Raw genomic sequence first — 6,033 nt, forward strand, 5'->3', positions numbered from 1 at the left:
CTTACGTGGCCATTTGCCAGCAGTGTGTGAGGGCAATCTGCATGCAGACATGGGCAAGTGGAGGCAGGAGCAAAGCTGCTACGTGCCTTCTAAATGGTTTACAGAGGCCATGCAAAGGAGCATTGTAAGCAGGAAGAGGAGAAGGTGGAGAGGATGTTCTCAGACAAATCGTCTATATAGTGCACCAGTCTCTACCTTAATGTAGATGTGCCTCACAGATTATGCACAACTGCATACAAAGTATAACATATAATTACTTTCAGAAATATGTTCATACAGTCCTTCCCTTTTGCATATGCATGCATCAGTTCCTCCTTCACTTGAGGTGCCAAGGTCCTTGAAAGCCTTTTTAACCATTGTCTCTCCTTTCTTCATCCTTATATGGACTTGCTTTAAAGCAAGTATCCACATTTGCATTTTCTTGCACCAACTGTACGATTGCAATACAAATACAGAAAGATGAAAACAATTGGAATTTCCAAAGCAAATTCCAAAGTGCAAATACAAAATTTTAAGAAAAGTGTGTGCTAGAAAAACATTTCATTATTTCCACATGACGAGCACCGTGTCGTAAGGATTGACGTTAGATGGATACAAAAAAGCGAGTTTTGTTGTGGTTGGTAGGCTTTGGTAAATACCATGCTTGATTGATCAGCAATTTAGAATATGGAGATTTCGTCTCTTTTCTGGAGGGATCCCCCCCAAAGAGGAGTACAGATTAGTTCCAGCAGCATAAGGTTCATTATTTTAGCCAGAATACCAATATCACTCTGAGGATCTGCAAACCATAACGGATGGTTAAGTAGATGACAAGGCTAAAGTAAATGCTAATAACGTTGTTGACTGTGTCCAGAATTCAAAAGACTGTATTTACATTTCTTCTAAGATATTTTCATCTCCTTGATGGTAGGGTTGCAACTTGTAGATGCCATGTTCTGCTGGTATTGGCTCCATCAGTTATGTCACTTGCTAATACAGCAGTCTTACACATTAAAAGAAAGAAAGACAGAACCTCAGAATCCATCAAGAAGGTATAAGAAAAAGGAGTCGTCAACCTCTCTGAAGATTTGGTTGCAATAACTGTTTTTGTTTACCTTGTCCACAACTCTACGTTTTTATTTTGGTGTAAAGTTATATAAGACTGCAGTTTGTCCTCCGAACACTTTGGATGTATGTTCTGTATCACTTAAAACAAAAAGTGTGTTTATTTTTATATCTAACCTGGCCTTAAATCTAAAGAGAGGAACCAACTCATTATCCAACGACATGTGCCAAAGTAGAAGGTGTGGCTGGCTTACAAAGATCTTCCAGTCAGTTTGATGAGGTGTTTGTTCCAGAACAGTTTGTCTTCGGACCAATCCCCCATTTGATTCCTTTAGGCTCTTCAAACGGTTAGATAATATTTTGAAAATGCGACTACAGCAGTAGAGAACAATTAGTGTAGCATATCATTTTGTATCTTTTTGCTATTGATCTTGATAATACCATATATCTGAAGAATGTACTGGATAGTTTGAGGCTGCATCATGGCAACCAATCGTTGGCACAGCTGCCTTGCAACAAGGATGTTCTGGTTTCATATCCCTTTCTGCATGGAAATCCATTCATGTTCATGTTCTCTCCATGCTTATGTGGGTTCCTTCCAGACGTTCCAGCTTCCTCAAGTAATTAAAAGATATGCATGTTGGTCTCTCTAAATTGCTTTTAGCTATGATTGTGAGCGTGTAAGGTTGTTTGTCCTGTTTGCCTCTTTGTTGCCCTGTGATGGACTGGCGGCCTATTCAGGGTGCACCCCACTCCTCAACCAACAACCACTGACGATAGGCTCTTGGACGTTAGAAAAATGGGAGGATCAGTGTTGCACTGGAAAATAATTTTTGATTAATGTTTCTTGTTGATTCTTCTTATGATCAGTCATAATAAAGTGATTCTAATCTTCTTGGATTGGTGCATAGGTCAAGAACTAACCCTTCAGACGTATTTTGAAAACATGCGATTTATGTCTTTTTGATAGCTGACGCAACTGATCATTTTATGAATCTTAATACAACTTAAAATGGTTTGCTCACCCTGCATGTATAGCAGCAGAAACTGAAAAATTGACTTTACAAAACAAAGGCTGTCCAGTCAGTTCAAGCTAGAACCTTCTATGAAACCTATTGTCAATAGCGATCTAAACCTTGAAATAATCATTTCTGCTACTGCGGTCATCACATTACTTAAAACTCTTTGCCATTATCACATCTGGATTCATATGGCCCACATGGGATGAAAGGGCTTCTCACCCTTACATCTAATATGACATGTGCAGTAACCCTGTACCTACATACAGACACAGTGACTGCAACCTCTGCCCTGGAGACTGAGCCAGGGTGTGTAGGAGGCAACACCGTCAGAACATGCCACCACACATCCCTTTCTTGCGGGCCTTTTTAGTTTGCTGAGCTTGTCTAAACTTGAGAAAGAGACATTACAAAGCTGCTCTCCATCTTTGAATGTGACACTAATCTTTTTGATATCAGCTTACATCAGCAAAATCCAAGTAAAGAAATGCATAAGGGAATGACACAAATCTCCTCAACTCCTCTCTCCCCCCGTGGCTGCAACACTTAGATTAGATGGAAATCACAAGCGAGAGCAATCACCGACACTGGATCTCTGCAAGCCAAGCAACTTCATTCTTATTATCATGAGGTAATTTACCTAATCTTACTATCTAAGCCTTCGGTTTCCACATTGCAGGGTCAACCAGGGGCTACAGCTGAAGTCATCTGATCATGAAGCCGGGTTTGTTGTGGCGTTTACTTCGGCAGCCGTCTCATTCGCCTAATGTTTGTTTATTAACCCACATATGGACAAGATGCTTGTCAGAACTTATAAATGACATCATGAAAGAAAAGCTGCTCATCAGAAAGTACTACAAGCATGTTCTTCCTGCACAACAAACACAGATGAGGAGAATTTGCAGAAATGCGGATAGCTCCCAGTAGGCCATGAGTTATGAGGAAATGAAACTCAAGCTCTCTTTTAAAGCAGTGTCCTGTGGAAAGAAGCCCACCAGTGGATGAGGGGAAAGGCCTTTAGGTCCTGTGGTCATTGTTCAAATCCAGAGTCTAACAGTTGGGAGGTCGTCTAATTATGCTGGTCGCATTAAAAAGACTGATGTGCGACCTTTTAAAGCAAAAGGAGAAGTCAAATGCAGGTTTCAGGACATAATTTTGAACGTCGTCTGTTATTTTTATGTTTCAGTAAATGAAATTAAGACAAGACTTTCTTATCTTTACTTGTCAGTTTTACAGTCTTTCTGTTTCCAAAAACTGTCTGAGTTGATCGGTAAGTGATGAGTGATCGTGTGGGTAAGTAGTCTAGGTGAATTTAGAAGGAACATGTAAAACAAGAACTGTTTCCTGTCAGCTTCTTGGAGCTTTAAATGACAAAGGGAAATAGAGCTGCACTGGAAATCAAGCATTACTTCTAAACAGACACAGAGTTTGGCTAAAAGCTGATTTTGTGTTTAAATTGCTACGGAAGCTAAAATTGAGTCAATATGTCGAGGGTTGATAGGAAAATCGTGCATGCATTTCACTGCCCTTGGAAGTTGGAAGAAAGGGAAAGGGAAGTATGATTCTGTGTTGCATTGCAAAAAGATGGTGGGTGGTAGAGGTGGAAGTGCAGTGGAGATAATCCCCAGCTTTTGCCCTTAGTCCTGTGCATGATGGCCAGATCAGGGGATGAGGGAGGAGTTGTGCTACCCCGTGGCAGTCTCTCGGCCTTCAGCCACCCACCTGACCAGCTCGGCAGCCCTGCAGCATACAGCCTCGAACACTTAGCCTTCAGCTTTAATCAGCAGATGCTGAGCACGTCTCGCTAATCATGGCTGAATGAACTTTAAGCCAGCTTTTGGTGTGACTATGTCCTAAACTGCCCTGTTCCGCAATGTCTAATCATGCTACAAATTTTTTGCTCACATTCAGGGTGGCCATTTCTTACTCTGAAAGATATTTTAGGTTGCAGAGAGGAGGGCCTGATCGGGCACTGAGATGGTCATTGGAGCGTCCCTACCGTTTGTCCAGGATCTGTTTGAGAGTTTGAGAGAGAGAACATTGTACAGGTACACAGCTTTCTGGCTCAGACTGTGAAAATGCTGAACTGCCGTACCTCCAAATCAACCAAACGACATCTGTCAATCTACATCGACAAGCCTGGTATATACGTCGATAAAGTCAAAAGCTCCCAAGACCTCCATGCTAATCAGAGGAGCTGCAGAGATCCAGAGCTTAAGTTAGAAAATCAGTTGATGACACAGCTATTAGTCTGGAGCTCCACAAATCCGGCCTTTGTGAATGGCTGACATGAACAAAGTCAGTGTTGAAAGAAAGCAACACGCATCCTGCTTGCATAACCCTGAGTACACCATCCCAACAGTAACACATGGTGTTGGCAGCATCATACTGTGGGAACGCTTTCTTCAACAGGGAAGAAGAAACTGGTTAGTGTTGACCAGTTTCTTAGACACAATTAGGTTTATGAAATGGTTTAGTTTAACACATAGTAATGTGTTATAATGGCCCAGTCAAAAGTCAAGCCTAAATCAGTTATGGAATCTGTTGCACCCTGAGGCAATACATCAAAGCAGAGTCTCTTCATCCAGTCTGACTTATTCTTGAGTTATTTTGCTAGGAATAATGGGTAAAAAGTCTTTAGTTGTGAAAAGATTGTACAGACCCACCCCAAAAATTTCCCTTCCATCTCAAAGTTACGCACAAGCTTATGTGGGCCAATTACTTCAACACACTTTTGCAAGATACTGATGTTTCACATTTCATTGTTTTCTTGTTTGTTTCATATATTTGTGTTTTATCTTATTGATTGTTAATTTAAACGTTTTATACTTGAATACCTGACGCCTGAGATAAAAGTCATTCTTGCCATTGAGTGAAAATGAGGTGTCCTGTGTATCAGTGGGCAGGACACAGGGGGTCAGTGGGTTAATGTGTTCAGTATGGCAATGGGTTTGGCCCAGGGGAGAGATGAAACTAAAAGGTTAACCTGGGGCGGTCAAAAGGTCAGAGAACCCCAGAGCACCACTCCAGGCTAAGCCGCAGTTCAGCTGGAGACTCTTAGGAGAGGCTCTGCCAACCCACACATTAGCCTGAGCTTCTTGGAGCTGGGATGACCAGCTGTTACATGAACCAACAGTGGGAAGAAGAGGTAGAGACAGGATGTGCACCATTCCCAAGATACTCCTTCCCTCCCATCCCTCCTACACTGTTTGTAATCAGTCACACTAAGTATTTCCATGTATAAGAAATCATTAGTTACAAATAACATCTTTAAATGGTTTAAGTTCACACCAATTTAGAAATAAGCTCTTAAAGTCAAGTCAGAGAAATTAATTGAAGCCTTCCTGGACAATAATTTAGTTGACTATGCCCTCCTGATAACCCCACCACCACTGTCGTCATTATGGTCACATATCACACTAATCAAATGATATGTGAATCTTGGCTCTGGGTGGAGCTTTACACTGCCTTTTAGCGGGACTTTAATCTGCATTGGTTGTAAACACATAAAGCAGAGTTATGCAGAAGGAATGGTTCAGATAGCTAAGATGACTGTTTCCCCAGTCTAGACCGCAATGTCGCTATCACTTCCCTCTTTCTGTTTTACTGAGCAAACTGTTGCTCTCCCATCAACAAGGGGAGTTCCTAGGGGACTTAATGGGTGCACTGGGTAAAGTGTATCAAGACTATACCATAACAAGAAAGATTGGTGGTGAATAACACCATTATTAAACAGTGTTTAATGTTGTTATTCCTATGCTTTTAAGGAACGACAAGTGAAGAAGGGTTACTTGACAAGAGGATTTAAGAGTTTTGTTTTCTCACATAGTAGAACAGCAGAAAAAGAAAGAGGATAAGCGTAATTTTCATGCTCTCAGAGTTATTTAGTATCAGACAATAGGTAGTTTCATATATATCCCATGGTAAACCAGGCCCTGATCCAGACAGGTGCCAGGTTACACAAACCTCC

Source organism: Fundulus heteroclitus, chromosome 16, assembly GCF_011125445.2.
Source record: "Fundulus heteroclitus isolate FHET01 chromosome 16, MU-UCD_Fhet_4.1, whole genome shotgun sequence".
In the NCBI taxonomy this organism is placed as follows: Eukaryota; Metazoa; Chordata; class Actinopteri; order Cyprinodontiformes; family Fundulidae; genus Fundulus; species Fundulus heteroclitus.